The sequence below is a fragment of the Pongo pygmaeus genome, chromosome 16 (genome assembly GCF_028885625.2).
Source record: "Pongo pygmaeus isolate AG05252 chromosome 16, NHGRI_mPonPyg2-v2.0_pri, whole genome shotgun sequence".
Classification (NCBI taxonomy): Eukaryota; Metazoa; Chordata; class Mammalia; order Primates; family Hominidae; genus Pongo; species Pongo pygmaeus.
The window spans coordinates 24,095,355-24,112,493 of record NC_072389.2 but is presented as its reverse complement, the minus strand read 5'-3'; the positions used below and the strand labels follow the sequence as shown (position 1 = coordinate 24,112,493).

Sequence of the window (17,139 nt, the reverse complement as noted above, 5' to 3'; positions counted from 1 at the left end):
ACCACTGAACTTCAGCCTCCATCTCAAAAAAAAAATAGCAAAATCTTATCATGTTTTATGATCAAAATATCAAAGTATATATTTTTCTTCAAAGTAATGATGAAAACATCTAGGCAAAGTGGCCCACGCCTGTAATCCAAGTACTTTCGGAGGCACAGGCAGGAGGATTACTTGAGTCCAGGAGTTCAACACAAGCCTGGGGAACATGGCGAGACCCTGTCCCTACAAAAACTTAAAAAATTAGCCAGGTGTGGTGGGAAGCGCCTGTAGTCCCACCCAGCTATTTGGGAGGCTGAGGCGGGAGGATCACTTGAGCCCAGGAGTACGAGGCTGCAATGAGATAGGATTGTGCCACTGCACTCCAGCCTGGACAACAGAACAAAACCCTGTCTCAAAGTGGGGGCAGGGTGGTGACTTACACAAACCCATCAAATTAGTTAAGTTTTCTTTTTTTTTTTGGAGATGGAGTCTCACTCTGTCGCCCAGGCTGGAGTGCAGTGGTGCGATCTCGGCTCACCGCAAGCTCCACCTCCCGGGTTCACGCCATTCTCCTGCCTCAGCCTCCCGAGTAGCTGGGACTACAGGTGCCCGCCACTTTGCCCGGCTAATCTTTTTATATTTTTAGTAGAGACGGGGTTTCACTGTGTTAGCCAGGATGGTCTTGATCTCCTGACCTCGTGATCTGCCCGTCTCAGCCTCCCAAAGTGCTGGGATTACAGGCGTGAGCCACCGCGCCTGACAAATTAGTTAATTATTGAGGTGGCAAGGTCATAATTCCATCCCAACGTCTCTCAAAACTCCCCATGAACACTGTTCATTAAAACAGGTCCCTATGCTGTCACATCATGCCCCTTAGCCCCCTCCATCACTACCCTCCTCACACAAATCGGATCTCAATCCTAGACAGTCTCCTTCCTTTGTCTTCTTCTTGGCAGGTTCCACAGGCTGTGTCTTGTTGCGTTTCCTCTTTTTTTTTTTTTTTTGAGACGGAGTCTCACTCTGTCGCCCAGGCTGGAGTGTAATGGCGTGATCTTGGCTCACTGCAACATCCACCTCCTGGGTTCAAGTGATTCTTGTGCCTCAGTCTCCCAAGTAGCTGGGACTACAGGCACATGCCACCACACCTGGCTAATTTTTTGTATTTTTAGTAGAGACAGGGTTTCACCATGTTGGCCCAGCTGGTCTTAAACTCCTGACCTCAGGTGATCTGCTCTCCTCAGCCTCCCAAAGTGCTGAGATTATAGGCTTGAGCCACCACAACTGGCCGCGTTTCCTCTTATAATTGCTGTTTCCACTCTACCTTTGGGGTTTGCTTCTCTCACAGAGTAACTTCTCAGACTAGGTTTCAATCCTCCAGCTCTCTATTTCCTTGCAGCTCACAATGAAACCAGCAGATAGCACAAAAGACTGGAAATTAAAGTGAGAAATTCTGTACTGGGTACATCTATTAGGTGACAGAGACCTTATGGCTCGTAAAACGTAAAATATTTACTATCTGGCACTTTAAGAAAAGTTTACCAACCCTTTTCCTAAATAAAAAATAGAGTAACATACTGAGGCTGAGGCACGAGAATCGCTTGAACCCAGGAGGCGGAGGTTGTAGTGAGCCGAGGCAGCTCCACTGCACTCCAGCCTGGGTGACAGAGCAAGACTCCATCTCAAAAAAATAAAAAATATATAAAAAGATGCATACATTGATTCTCCTTTTTGAGCTCCATCAGACTCAAGCCTTAGGCCCCCAGGGCCAGGGAGAAAGACTTCTTTCTAAAACCCAATCACCCAAAGGTGAAAGAAGCTAGAAAAATATCTTACCGCTCAAAAAATGAACAAAGTGTCAATGCATGAAAGGTTCAGTACGGAATCTTTTTGTGATTTCCAGTAACACAGGTGATTCTGCATACGGAGAACAAAATAGTAAGACTGGCTTCAGACCTTTTGGTTAGAGGTTCAAACACCCCACTGTCGCTGGCTAGTGAATAATCCGACAGGCATGTGGAGATGCAGCGTACCCTCCTCTCCAACCTCTTGGCACTGTCTTCTCAAAGAGTCACTGCTGCAAGTAAGGGACACACACAGGGTCAGGAAATGACAGCACCGGGGACCGGGGTCCTTGACGCTGGAGCACACACTTCATCACTGAGTGTTCCAGAGACTCACTGGGACACACAGACGGTGACATGCTGCGCTCTAGTTGTTTTTCACATTGGAAAATTGAAGAAATGAACTTCTGGCTACCTCTTGGATTCATAAATCTATTTCCACCCCCTTAATGAACACACAGAACATAAGATGTTGGTGAGAAGCCCCTCAAATGGCACTTTCTGAAAGCCGCGCACACCCACGAGACAGGAAAGCAGCATTAGCCCAATGGGAACAGCAGTGGCGCTCGCCAAGAGGTCATGGTTTTCACTGCCTTCTTTATGCTGTCGGATATTTCCCATGTTTTATACAACAAATACTGCTTTTATACTCAAGAAAAAAACATTTAGTTATCCAAATAAACGCTGGAAAAAATAGCAACCTTCAAAGCAGAGGACACAGTTGAACCCACACTCATCCTCTGAAAACACCACCTGGGAGGCCTGCGGCCCCGGGGCAGGAAGCTGGGGCTCAAGCCTGGTCGTCTCAGTGACCGCAGGCAGGAGCCTTCCAGCCGCCCTTCTGGGTTAGCACGCTGCTATTCCTGGCACGCTTATTTTTATCTTTCACATCAATTTTATTCAAGAGCCAAAAATAGCCATTGAAATGTTTCCTTTTAACATTTCATCAGCCGTTTCTACCCATTTCCTCATAGCAATAAGTTCCTTTTAACAAAACCAATACAAACGTGTATATAATCTTCCCGTGCTAAATGCACCTGTGAGCCCAGGAGTCTGTTTTCTGGAGGGGCGCACTCAGCTGGAACACGGAATCAAATTGGAAGCCCTAGCTGGGCACTCCACTGTCACTCAAAGCCAGCTACCACTTTCGTCTCTGCACTTTTCTTTGGCTAAGTTCTAGAAACGGAAAGGGTTGACTTTGTGCCTTCCTAAACTGACTCCACTGGTGACCGTCTCTCCTTTCAACCAAACTATCATCCATGCCAATGAAATACGAACATGTTCAACAGCACACGGAGCACATGGGGCTGTGGCCTTTGGCCTCGCGAGGTCAAGTGGAGGCTGAGTGAATCTTCCAAAGGTCCGCCATGCCACATCTGGGGAATTCACTGCTTCTCCCCCATCAGCCAGGGCTGGAAGCTGGCCTCCATCCTGGGGTGGCCGGAGGCACTGCCTCTCAGACAGATCAGGACTCCAGACGCCAGCTCTCCTCTTTATCCCCACCACGTGGAAGGACCCAAACCCCTGGCCCTCACTCCCCATCCACTGCATCAACCCCCAGCGAAGGAAACCACCACTACCATTTGCATTCCCAGCCCTGACACGCGTGGTCCCCAGACTCAGCTGTAGATGCCTGCAAGGAAACATCACCAGGTAACGAGGCTAAGCACTGCAACCACCCCAGCCCAAGGCACAAGTCTGGCCACATTTCTCTCTCATCATCGCCATAGAAGTCAATGCAGAGAGGAAAGAAATGAAGGAGCTAATCCTCGAAGCCCAGGCTGAGTCACTGGACCCACAGGGTGGGTGGAAGTAGGAATTGCCAGGAGGAAGGCCCATTGGCAACTGCCCCGGCTGAGAAAAAGCACAGACTCCACGCTCCACACCCAGGACGCCTGCCCTGAGGCTTCAAGGCACAGAAGTGGACCCTCACGAGCAGTGTCAGGGAGACAAGGGTCAAATCTTCCCCATGTTCATGAGAAAATCTCTTTACTCCCTTTTCATCATTCAAGACAGACAGACACTAAAAGCCAAGGACGTGAACACTGCTTGGTAAAAAGGAAGAAAATATAGTGAAAACCACAGCATAGCAAATCTGCCAGGTGGCATAGGACAGTAATGAACGCCATTACGTTCCAGAAAAAACACATACAGGGAATGAACAGTGAAAGCTTCTAGGAAAGTTCTTAAACAGCTTTTGTAGCCGCCATGAATATTAACAATGAGATAACGATACGGCCAATTGCTAAGTTGTGTTGAAGCGCAGCTATAAGATAACCCTCAATGGCCACACCCCAGCCATCCTGAACACATCCATCCACAGCACAAAGGTATGCCTGGGGCCTGAGCAACAACACTGAGCAAAGGGACTCCCAAGGCCACTTACAGTGAGCACTTCTGTCGAGCCGCATGAGAACAGATTTTAAAAAAAAAGGCACAAAGTGAAAACACTGCAGAATTTAAGCCAACAACATTAAACGGAGTATCAATATCATAAAAACATCGATATGAGCAAAGTCAAGATTTTTATGGGTTTTGATTAGCAAATACTAGTGGGTAGATGAAAATAGCTAAGTATTTCATAATCATAACACATTTGACTTTTAAAATCCAGGGAAGACAAAACGGTAACAAAAACGTAAATAGCACGAAAGATCACAGTGTATTGCCCCACTCCTCTTACCTGCCTTCTGTTTCCTCCAATTGATTGAAAACACAAGGAAAAAATCATTCAGAGGCTGGTTTGCAAGTTTGGACAGCTTTGATTTTTATCTTACAAAAATTTTGTCTTACTAAGACTTGCTGGGGGCCAAACTTAGACCACAATTTTCCCAGCACAGCTGATACATGATGGGGCAGGGGAGGCGAGGAGCCCCCTTGTGTCCATGCCTGAAGCTGGCTACCCAACCCGGCCCTCTGGGGACACCCAGCAGGGTCAACTATTTCAAGTTTCTAAGGACACAAATAAATTTTGTTCTTGTGTCCTTGAAACAATGTAATAGATGTAACATATAAAACCACCACCAGATGGCAGTATCATAAAAAAAAGCTACAGCTAGGCGGCGGTGTCACCCAATAAACCGCCACCGATGTCATATACCAGTCTACCACCAGATGGCAGTGTCACTCAGGAATTTATTGGCAGTGTCATATAAGAATCTGCCACCAGATGGCAGTGCCATACAAGAATTCATCACCAATGTCATATACCAATCCGCCACAAGATGGCAGTGCCATACAAGAAATAATCACGAATGACTTATGACTCCACCAGGAGATGGCAGTGTCTACACACGTAAGCAAATACTTCCCAGTCTAAGAAGTTTCGACCATTATAGCATCTGCCACGGAAAGCAAAGGAAAAAATAAAGAAATCAGAATGTGAAATTAAGTCAGCGCTTCTCTCTCCCACTCTGTCTCTCCTCTGTCCCAAAGTGGCCCCTGGGCCTTGTGCAGATTTTATGCCTAACTAGACCGACATTCTGGAATCTCAATCCCTTAAGGAGAAGGTGGTGGGAGAGAGGAGGGAGACTAAGAAAAAAGTCCTAATTGGATATTTCTTTTTTGACTGAACAGAATAAACATGGAGCAATCAACGTGTGGTTATAAAGAGGAACAAAGCTAATGAAGGATACCTGCATGTATGGACTTCAGAAATAATGTATCTGGGGATACCAAAGTGTGTTTGCAAACACAGGGGCAGACACCAAAATAGAGATGCCAAAAAGCCATGGGGCAGTCTGAGGACATGATGGCCTCTGGTTACGCACATAAGTGCCAACAGACTACTATTTTATAGAGTGATGAACCTATCTATTGATCCACCAATCCATCTATCTCTTGGGTAACAGAATGGTGGTGAATGGAGGGGGTCACAGAGATGACTGCATTCAAGGGTGGAAAAGGTGAGACTCAGTCCAGGAATGTGTTCAAGGTCACACAGCTAGAAGTGGACAGGGCAGGGAACAAAAGCTTGGTCTCCCAGGTGCTAGTTTGAAGCTGTTTCCACTACACCACACTGGTTCTGCTCTCTAGTTTTATTTCTATCCTTTGCCACATAAATACTCCATAGTACGTGACTAGGGTTTCTCAGCCTCAGCCCTCTTGACATTTGGGGCTGGACCATTCTCGAGGGGGAGGGGGTGCTGCCTTGTGCATGGTAGGGTGCTTAGCATCATCCCTGGCCTACACTCACCAGATGCCAGGAGCATCTCCCATCCCCTAGTTGTGACAACCAAAAATGTTTCCAGACATCGCCATGGGTTCCCCAGGGGCAGGAGGCAAAAACACCCCTGGCTGAGATCCACTATGCTACACAAATTATCTAGTGTTTGCCTCAATGGAACATTTAAAACATTTTTTCTGTGCAAATAAAAGTCAATTAAATGGGCTGAACTTCAGGAATGGGAGACCTTGTTCTTGATCCTCTTTAAAACCAAAGGAAGATAAAGTTGCCATGGGTGGCTCACAAAAGCACATGGGATCAATATTCCCTTCCATAGCAGTTTGGTCTTCCAAGCAGGCTACAAGCAGAAAGACCCCAGCTCCAAGGAGGAGCTGAACCAACACCATCTGAATGGATGAGGCTCCACAGAGCTCCATGTTTTTCCATTTGAAGAACCACCAGAGAAACCAATTCAGTAGAAATGACTGATACTTACAGGCATGTCTTTTGAAATTACACAATTATTTTCACTTCCACATTTGATAGAATTATGTTCTTGAAAACTATAAAAGATAAAGAGATGTCAAAGCAACAAAAGAAGTCGAGATTTCCACTAGCTACAAGCAGACACCTGTTGGCATAATGGTCTCAGATGGGCACACACTGACGGTTCCATCTCCGCATGCACGCTGTAAAGGTCACGAAGGCCCTGATCCATCTCTAGCAGCCTCTGAATGTGGAAGACTGTGTGGTTCTTACCCTAGTTTTCATCAATTAAGTATTTTTTAAAAACAAGCCAAATACCTAGGAAAGACATCTTTGTCTATTTCAGTGATCTTTCCCCAACACAGATCAGAAAGAGCAGGTGTGTGCTCTTCCCGATCACATCAATATTCCTAAATGTAGAGCTCACCATGGACCTGGAAAGCCAGCCGTCCTCACTCTGGACCCCACAGTTTCCTCCCTGAACATAACCCTCGCCCCGCAGGAGGCCGCATCCGCACTTACTTCCACACACAGGAGTGCCGGCTGGTGGGGGTCCTCGCTCGTGCAGCCCTTCCCCATCCCTGGGGACCCCGTGTGGCTGAAGGGCTGCCACGCCTGTTAAGTCTTCGTCCCCCAAAGCCGAGGCATGTGCCCACAGTCTGTCCAGGGCACCCAGGCCTGGTCCTCCCAGCTGTCCGCCAGCTGTGCCAGCAACGAGTCCCTCCAGGCAGGGAGGAAGGGTGTGTCCAGGGGCGAGCTTGGGGGTGACAGCGAGGACAGGGAGGAGCAGGAGGACAGTGATGCCAGGGACCGGGGCGTGTCCAGGGACCGCCTCTGCTTGTGGAAGCCCGAGGGTCCTGGGGGCTCTGAAAAGGGGGCATCTCGCCCCAGCAAGTCGAAGGGAATGAGGTCGAAGCGTAGAAGCTGGCCACCCTCAGCATCGGGCTTCTCCTACTGAGGGAGGCCATAGATGTCCGTGAAGCTGACCAAGCTCAGGGAGCCCTGGCTGGAGGCCAGAGACCCATGGCTGCTCTCTGAGGACACCATCAGGGTGCTGGCACACAGGCTGGAATGAGAGAGCATGGCCATCTGAGATGGCAGGGCAGCCAGCCCTGCTCACCCTGTGAGCATGGAAAGGGTGACAGAGAGCAGTGGGCAACAGCAGAGACCCATGCCCAAGTCCCAGTCACAGTCCTGGCTGGAACACTTACTAGCCAGGTACACTTGCTTAAGCCATTCATCCCCTCTGGGCTCCCACGGGCTCACTGGGGCTGGGGTGAGAACAGTTCCCACCTCGGGCATTGTTAGGAGGAATATCTGAGAAAATGACACATGTAAGGCCCTTGACATTGCACTCTACAATATGGTCAGGGCTGAAGAATGTGCGCAGGGCCATTCTTGAGCAGCCAAATCTTACTAGCTTAAAAAATTCATATGCTTTTAAAAAAAAACTCAAAAGAAAAATGCGCATGTGTATAGATGTACACTTCTGAAACTGTTAATTAGGTTACAAAATCCTTGAATACATTTGACTTTAGGCCTCTTACTTACCCTGAAGCCAAATGTGGTTCTCTCCATATTCCTTGAGTCATACAGCAGTAGCATGTTACACATATAATGTATCCATTCTGTGTTAACAACATTTCAGGTCGAGCTCCAGCAGGAGAAAAACAAGCTACAAGAAACGAGTTCACGAACCAGTCATTGGAATGCTATGAACAAATACAGTTTTCTCTTTAAAAGTAACCTACCTTTTTAACTGGGACTGGAGGGAGGATGTTAAGTGGGTGCCTTCTTCCAGCTGCATAAGTAGACAATTCCTTTTTTCCTGCAGCAGAATCCTGTAGGTAAGAAAACAGTCGATTAGTACATTTCAAAGACAGGGAGAATATTTTCATAACAAGACATTCCACTATGAATTCCCTCTAGCTGAATCAGGTTGCAATGACCCCCCATTCTCAAAGCACTCAGCTCACAAGGGCCAAGATCACACATCCCTGGCACCCTGAGCAGGGCCTGCTACTCTGTGAAAGCGCCAGGCACAGTGCACGGGGGAGGGGGTGCGTGAGAAGAGGAGTGGGCACGGGGATGGGTCAATGTGTGGGTGGGTGGCTGGGTGGGTGAGCTACAGGTGGACAGATGGGCAGGCAGCTAGATGGGTGGGTGGCTGGATGGGTGGCTAGATGGGTGGATGGGTGGGTGGGTGGCTGGATGGGTGGCTGGGTGGCTAGATCGGTGGATGGGTGGGTGGGTGGCTGGGTGGGTGGATGAGTGGATGGGTGGGTAGGTGGCTGGATGGGTGGCTGGGTGGCTAGATCGGTGGATGGGTGGGTGGGTGGCTGGGTGGGTGGATGGGTGGGTGGGTGGCTGGATGGGTGGCTAGATCAGTGGATGGGTGGGTGGGTGGCTGTGTGGGTGGATGGGTGGCTGGATGTGTGGCTTGGTGGGTGGGTGGGTGGCTAGCTGGGTGGATGGCTGACTGGGTAGGTGGCTTGGTGGGTGGCTTCGTGGGTGGTTGGACGGGTGTCTGGGGATGGCTGCTTGGATGGATGGGAGGAGGGGTAAGTGAGCAGAAGGACAGATAACTAGCAGATGAGCTCAAATGCAGAGCACACAGTCATCTGTTCAAATTCCTTGGAACAAATCAGATTCCCTCATACTAGGCCACCTTCTAGATAAGAACAAATATCATTCTAAGATCTATGCAGTGAAAACATTAGAGGCAAATGAAACAAAATAGCTGCCGTTGCCATCTCCAGGTTACAGGGTTGGAGGTATTTTTGTTTTCCTTCCTTCTACTTTTTTCTACTTAGTAATTTTCTAGAATAAAATTTGTTCCTACTGCAATAAAGCCCACTGCCTAGAATTGAGCCTACCATGGATAGGCACTCAATAAACAGTTGTTGGACAACTCTATGAATAAATATGTACGCCTCTAAAAGGAAACACTCCTGGTTTACAAATGGAAATGACACTGTGACGTGTGGCCACAGTAGGCCCCTTTAATACCTTCCTCTTTCCACCAACAGGGAACGAGACATGCTGAAGGGGTTTGAAGAGCTTGGCTAGGTGGGAGTGAGAGGAAACCAGACACAGTGTCTGACAGCAGCCTGGGATTCAGAGAATCCCACCTGGCCGGTCACTCACAAGCTGTGTGGCCTTAGGCAAATGTCTCACCCTCTCTGAGCCCTTAGTTTCATTACCTGTAAAAATGGAGTCCACAATCTCCAGCTCAGGGAACTGATGCTGCATAGATAAAATAATGTACGGCAAATGACACGTGATCGACAAAGGGCTGCTATCACCCATAAAGGAAACAGATGTGCCACCAACTTAGGATAAGGAAGACAAACCAGTCTGAGTTTGTTTATGAGTTTCAACCACATGCCAGAAATTCTGATGAGCCTTTGTTTCTCTTGATGCAAACAAAATTCCAAATGGTGCCATGCAGAGGTCAGCTGGCGAGAGAGTACAAGCATCGTCCTACATGGAGCCATGACACAACCCACTTTCAAGTTCAATATCATATATTGAAACCAATGCTTTCCAAAGCGTGATCCAAAGACCCCTGCGGATCCCTAAAACGCCTTCAGGGGTCCCATGAGGTCCCCTTCTTCCCAATGGCATTCAGTAGGCAGCTAGATGGTCTTCATGTGTTCACTGAAAATGACCCCATCTCAACTGGCCAAATGCACCAAGGGCCAAAGCAGCTGCCTTCTAGCAAGCCAGATGCTAAAGAGATGGACAGCAAGGGCAAATAATACCACTCTTCTCACTATAGTTTTTTGTTTCAAAAAAGTTATCAGTCATAGAAATGTTACTAATATTAACACATAATAGGGTTTTAATTGTCTTTTTTTATTTGTGGAGATGGGGCCTTGCTCTGTTGTGCAGGCTGAAGCAGTGGTGTGATCAGAGCTCACTGCAAACTCCACCTCCCGGGCTCAAGCCATCTTCCCACCTCAGGCTCCCAAGTAGCTGGGACCACAGGCACGTGCCACCACACCCAGCTAACTTTTGTATTTTTTGTAAAGAAGAGGTTTTGTCGTGTTGCCTAGGCTGGTCTCGAACTCCTGAACTAAAGTAATCCTCCTGCCTTGGCCTCCCAAAGTGCTGGGATTACAGGCGTGAGCCACTGTGCCTGGCCTATTGTTATCTTTAATAAATAAATATTTAAAAAATTCCCCAGGGCTAACTTCTAAATTAGTAAATACTGACAGATAAAAATCCACGTAAACACTGACAGGTCCCTGGGTGGGGAAAAATGAAAAACAAAACAAAACAGTTAGAAAAAAGAACTTTAAAAAAACCAACACAAACAAAAGCTCTTTGGAATCCACTGCATTTTAACATTGGAAGGAGGTTCTGAGACCAAAATATTTGAGAACACGTGTAATAAACTCTTGAGTAGAATGTTCTAAGATTCCACTTACCTATGATATTTTAATTTTTAAGGAAAATGTTTTGATAGCTTGTACAGATGAAAGTAATGTTTAAAAAGCAATTCTGGGGCCAGGCGTGGTGGCTCACACCTGTTATCCCAACACTTTGGGAGGCTGAGGTGGGCGGATCACGAGGTCAGGAGATCGAGACCATCCTGGTTAACACAGTGAAACCTGTCTCTACCAAAAATACAAAAAATTAGCTGGGCGTGGTCATGGGTGCCTGTAGTCCCAGCTACTTGGGAGGCTGAGGCAGGAGAAAGGCATGAACCTGGGAGTCGGAGCTTGCAGTGAGCCGAGATCGCGCCACTGCACTCCAGCCTGGGTGACAGAGCGAGACTCCGTCTCAAAAAAAAAAAAAAAAGAAAAAGCAATTCTGAAGTTCCACTGAGGGGCTTATAGAAAGGCACACTGCTTTGTATGCACTGCCTCATTCCTTACCGGTCTTTGGGTTGTATCCCTGCTTTTCAGATGAAGAAACTCATATAAAGTAGCTTGCCTCTGCTACACAAGTTCAAAGTTCGGTCAGGCTGGCTTGACCCTAAAGCCAAGGCACATTACCAACAAACAGGCATTTCCTTTACTACTGAAAAACATTTCCCCAATTTTCTGTGATACTCACATCCTATCTGATGCTTATCAAGGGCGATATCCTCAAAAACCCCATCTTTTTCAGAAGATGGGGAGCTGAGAGTTTTCAAAGGGAGTTTAAAAGTGAGTTCAAAATACATCCCTCATTGGGCTTTGGAGCTGTAACTTGGAACCCACTCTCACAAGCACCAGGACACTATTAAGTCACAGAGGACCCCAGGGGCAGAGATGACACCAGCAGAGCGTATCCAGTGGCAAACAGTGACCAGCCCCAGGAAGCGATTTGTTGTAGGGAATTTACCCAAGCCTGGTCCAAGGCTATTAACTTTTTTCTTAATGCTTTTCAGAAATTCTAACCCAACCTGAATTCTATTAGCTCAAATCCCAAATTAATAGAATCTAAATTGAGTTCCTACTGAAAACTGGCTCCACTCTTGAGTGACCAGGTAGAATTTCCAACCCATCGCTAAATCCGTCAGCACATTCCAGCTCTGTTTTCACACAGATGACATACAGATACATTCATATGTACGGCTCGGTTTTAGACTGCCTTTAGTCATGACTTATTTTCAGATTGTTTTATCTGTAGTGAAAAAAGTTTTAGATCAAATTCCCCCCTTCTATCCAATACAACACATTTGTCATTATACAAATAGGTGCATTTTGGAGTGTGCAAGAGACAGTGCGTCTGGATACAAGATCACACACAAGTGCCCATGAGTGCCACATGTGCAGTCTAATTTTATGCTGGTTATTCTGAAAGTTGCAGATGACTAAAAATGTAACTTCCTTACCAAACAGGGGCCACGCTGGCAATAACTGAGACATCTAAAAACTGGCTGGAACATAAACTGCTAGAATAAGAGTCTTAGACATTTGCCTGACTTCTGTACTTATATTTTCAACAAAAAGAAAAGGGGTTACAGTTTCCTGGCAGAAAACTGGCCAGGGCCCAACTCCTAAAGCACATAGCCTTGTGTCTCCAATTCAAAGGAAACTAACTTCAAAGAATATTTACCACTGCTATGAAAAGGAGTAGAAAAGTAAGCTAACATATTAAGAAAATATAAAGTCTAATTTACTGTCTTCATTTACTTTACATAAAGTACTTTATTGTAAAGATGCCATTAAATTATGACAAAGGAAAACGTGACTTCAGGTTCAGCAGAACCAAATTTTTGCTTTTTGATAGATCTTTCATTTTATAATCACCCCTATAATAAAAGCAGTCATCCTTGGAAAGAGGATTTCTCAGGATGACAGGCATCTTGCAATAGAGACGTGGGGTTCTCTGTTGAACATCAGCATCTTGTATAAATGCCTGCCACACACTAACATGAGCAAGCTAAAATAACAAAGGATATCACAAGCATTGACACAAGCCTTCCGATAGATTATCTAGGGTATGTGTCCTTCACCTCAAGCCTGCTCCCTCAGCCCAGGAGATGTGCGCCAGCTCCCTCCAGAGATGCCGGCTCTGAGCAGCTGGGAGGCCGCTGCACGTATCATCTGCCAGGGCGGGAGGCTTGAAGGAGGTGAGCATCTCCCTCTTTCTCCCCCCGGATGACACCCCAGCCAGGCAAATGCGTCCCATTTGCTGCTGATAACACTGCAGGTGAGACAGGAAGACTGGGCCCAGCTCTACAGCTGGCACAGCTCAGCCTTAAGGCGCCAACCTCACTCTCTCTGCACCTGGCCCACGCCAGTCTCCTAATGCTGCCAGCCTGTGCCGGGGGAAGCCTCCTACCATGTGGCCCCATACTTGCACACTGCAAGCACCCCTCCATTGAAGGGAGGCGGCGTGGAGAAATGGGCCCTGTGTGTACCGGCACAGAAGGCCCAGAGCTACAAGCGCCCCACCCCCATGAGATGTGCGTGCCAGTGCTTAGCACGTGTGGATGTGCTTCTCCCACCAAGGTCATTTAGCAGCAGATTCAGGAAACACGCTTGGGGCGATTAGGTCCTGGTCAAGGGCTCTGAGTCCCAGGACTCAGCACCTGGGCTGGTCTCATGTGAGGCCCCCATGAGTCAAAGCTGGTCTGGCTTTGCTGTCCCCACCCTTGAACCCAGGCATCGGGGCTAACACTGGCTCCATGGAGGGCTGCAGACTTGTACTCAGGGGCCACAGCACGTGTGTGTGCTGGATTTCCAGATGTTGACAGCAGCCACAGTCAAAGGAGCGTGGGTGTGGGGCCCTGAGATGCAGGCGACATTTGTGGGGCCAAGTCCTCCCCCCTTCACAGAGAAGCAACAGCAACTCCCAGGTCCTCCTATGCAGAACACACATACAAGAATATCAGGGGTGGAACAGAAGGAAATGTTTAGCTGAAAACAAATGCAGCCGTGCAAGAGCACAGTAGAAAACTTCAGCTGCACAGTCCCCTTCACATTCAGATTCTCCTCGTGGTTGATTCCAGGTGAAGTGACAGGGCATGCCACCATCTCAGGCAAAATGAAATTCACCTGCCCAGGGCTCTGAGCTCAACTCTCCAGACACCACTGCTTCCCTGAGGCTGCCGTGAGCCCCTCGTGCCAAGCCACAGACTTGTCTCCTATGAAGATGACCCATGAACATCCAAGCATAAAGGACGCCAACAATACAGACACCCATTGTGAAACAGTAGGAGTAAGAGCATCTGAACAGATCCAATCATACAAGCGTCTATTAGAGTCTCTGTGGAGCTGCTCATGTGAGCTCCGGGGGTGAGACTTTAACACGTGGGGGAGGGGCTGCTCTCCAAAGCCCAGCTGATAGCCACAGAGAAACTGCTGCTAAGTGTGGAAGGCAGGCCCAGCCTTTGACACAATCTGCAATCTCACACAGCAAGTGGAAACCAGGACACATGGCACACGAGGAAAGGCTGAACGACCCAGTGGCACCGAATACCAAAGCCACTATGCTGGCTTTGCTTGTCCTGCGTGGTGAAGGAGCCTCGGGACAGATGCACAACAGGTGGCCAGCTTCCCAATGCCAGAGAAGAGCAGGCTCTCCTGGTTAGAAATCAAAGTTGGAGAGAAAAGCAGTAGGTGGATACCCACCATGCTCACCATGTCAGGAACAGGGAATTCTTCCCCCCATGCAACAGAGCTGCCCGGGCCGGAGTGGGACCACAGCCTGCTCAGGGCACTGTCCCACAAAGGCAGGTGAAAGCACCAAGCACAAACTTCGGGAAGGGTGGGGCATGGTGGGAGGTGGAGGTCACCCATCTTCCCTCACTCCTTCCCCCTTATCACCTCCTGCTTCAGAGCAGAGGCTCCAGAGACCCAGGGAGCAGAAGGCAGTGTCCCCCACTGCATGCCCCTCCTAGACCAGGGAACATCCAGGCAGGAGAAGCTCTGAGCGATCATCAGGAACACCCTTCAGCCACACACAAGCCACCCCGTGGAGTTTTTCCAGCAGGCTTTCCGCTGGAGGTCCTGTCCCCGCTGACCCATCTCTCCATGGCGCTTTGTGCGGAGGTGGCCCGTGCACATCGCAGCTCCTCCTCCAGGCGCTCCCGCTCCTCCTCCAGCAGGGCCACATCTCCCGCGGAGCGGCGCTGTGCAATGATGAGCTGAAGCTCCTGCCGCAGGGCCTCCTTCTCCTTGATGAGCTGCAGCCGGTCCCTGTCAGCCTCGGTGGTGTCTGGCCGGGACTCATTGTCAAGCTGGGCCAGCTGCTGCTGGATGTTGGTGACTTTGCAAGAGAGACAGGGAGGAAACAAGGACATCAGCGGACTGAAAACGCCATCTTCACATCATCTCCACGTTCCACACTGATTCTGTAAACTCCCTTTGCCAAATAAGTAGTGAAATGATTGCACCAAGTGACCCTTACACTTTAAAGGATTTGGAAACAATGTCCTAAAAAAATGGTGCAGAAATCTTTTCCTGAAGCTCCCTTAGCCTGAGATTCGAGATGACAATAACCCCATCGTGCCTGTTCCGAAGACCTGACAAAAAGGCCAGCAGCCCTCAACATGCCCATACTCTGGGCAGCTCAGACTCCTGGTTTCCTATATGAAACGGTCCCAGAGCAGGAGGAGTCTGCTTGTTTCTTCTGCCCACCCTCATCAGTAGCTAAACAGCATGCTGGACCCCCAGAAGTGCTGCCGGCCTCCCGCCTCCTCAGCTGTGTCTAACCACTGTCAGCCACTTTAGCAAAGTAACAAAGGAGAAATGCACTCATCATCTGGCCTCCTGAAGGGAAGACCTTCGAAGCCCCATGCTCCATGTCTTTTGGTTCTGTGTGCTCCTTCCTGTGCCAGAGCCCCTGGCCATACATGAATTCAAAACACCTTGCAGAGAGCAAGTGGACACTCGACAAAAGCTGAGTGTATTGAACAGTGAACAAACATGCCTGAAAATATGTGAGAGGATGAGAGGCAGCCCTGTGAGTGTGGATGCTGCTGAGAGATGACCTGGGTGGATGCAAAGCACAACAATCCTCAAGGTGGAAAAACAGAGGCTCCTATCAGTTTCCATGCCTCGAAATTTCCAAATGCTTGCTTGGCAAACAGACTGCATTACTTTTTGTGTCATGAGGTGCTGTTGAATGCAGATTAAGTGAAACAGATGTGGCCTGTATTTTTAAAGCATCCTTTAAAAGTAAGAGTAGAATGTTTTAAGCCCTTTAAGTAGGGTTAAAGAGGAGGGATATGTTTCCAGGGAGAAACTAGGAATGGCAAACTCAACCTGAACCCCATGCTGTGGAGGCCATAGTTTGGAATACTCTCCCAAAAACAAAATCCAAAGGCTTCTCTGAGATCACAAAGAGCTGTGAGAACAGGGAAGTGGCAGGCACACATGGCCCTATATCCTCCGAGGGAGATACAGGGCAGAGGTGCTTCTGAGACTGACTCCTCCTGTGCCCACGGTCCATGGCACTAATCAAGGCTGGCTTCCCACCTGCTGGGTCTAGACCTCAGAAGCCTTCTCTACACTATGAGCAATGTGGACATCCCCAATTGACTAGCATTGCCACACACATTAAAACCTGCCACCCAGCCCTGAGCCAAGTCAGGCTCCACCTAAACTAGACAGGAGCACAGGGACTCATGAGGATCGGGCATGACTCCTTCTCTAGCCACCAAACGAATCTGAAAGCCCACAGTTAAGGAAAGAAATGGGTACACAAGTTACAGTTTAAATGTATGCATTTTACTCAAGTCCACTTCAACAAGGTAAAGACACTAGTTGAATGTCAGTACAAGTTACAGTTTAAATGTATGCATTTTACTCAAGTCCACTTCAACAAGTTAAAGACACTAGTTGAATGTCAGTAGCTTTATTAGACAAGTTATTTTCAAACTTAAAACTAATTTCCGGAAAATGTGTGGGAAGATGGTGCCAAACCATGTCACCAGAAAAACTAATGACAGAGGCAGCTGAACAGGGCTAGGACTCCAACTGGGCTTAAGCATCCACCTACGTCTAATTAGTGTAATTAAAATTTGTGGCAGTCATATACTCAAAGCCCAAGGAAAATACACTCCAAGCAAACCCACAAATAAGTCAGTGCTAAATCAGACATTATACCCAATGATATTTCTGGAACATTCTACAGTAAACCAAGACAAGTTAAGAAATAAATATAAAAGATGGAGAACAATCAGCAAATCTGTGTCCTCATACTTTTTTTCATTTCCATTTATCT

General features: G+C 48.0%; 1 pseudogene; it reads right to left on the bottom strand.

The window, feature by feature from the left end:
- Positions 1–2,996: 2,996 nt before the first annotated feature.
- LOC129014565 (uncharacterized) lies at positions 2,997–11,659 on the bottom strand (annotated as a pseudogene).
- Positions 11,660–17,139: the final 5,480 nt, after the last annotated feature.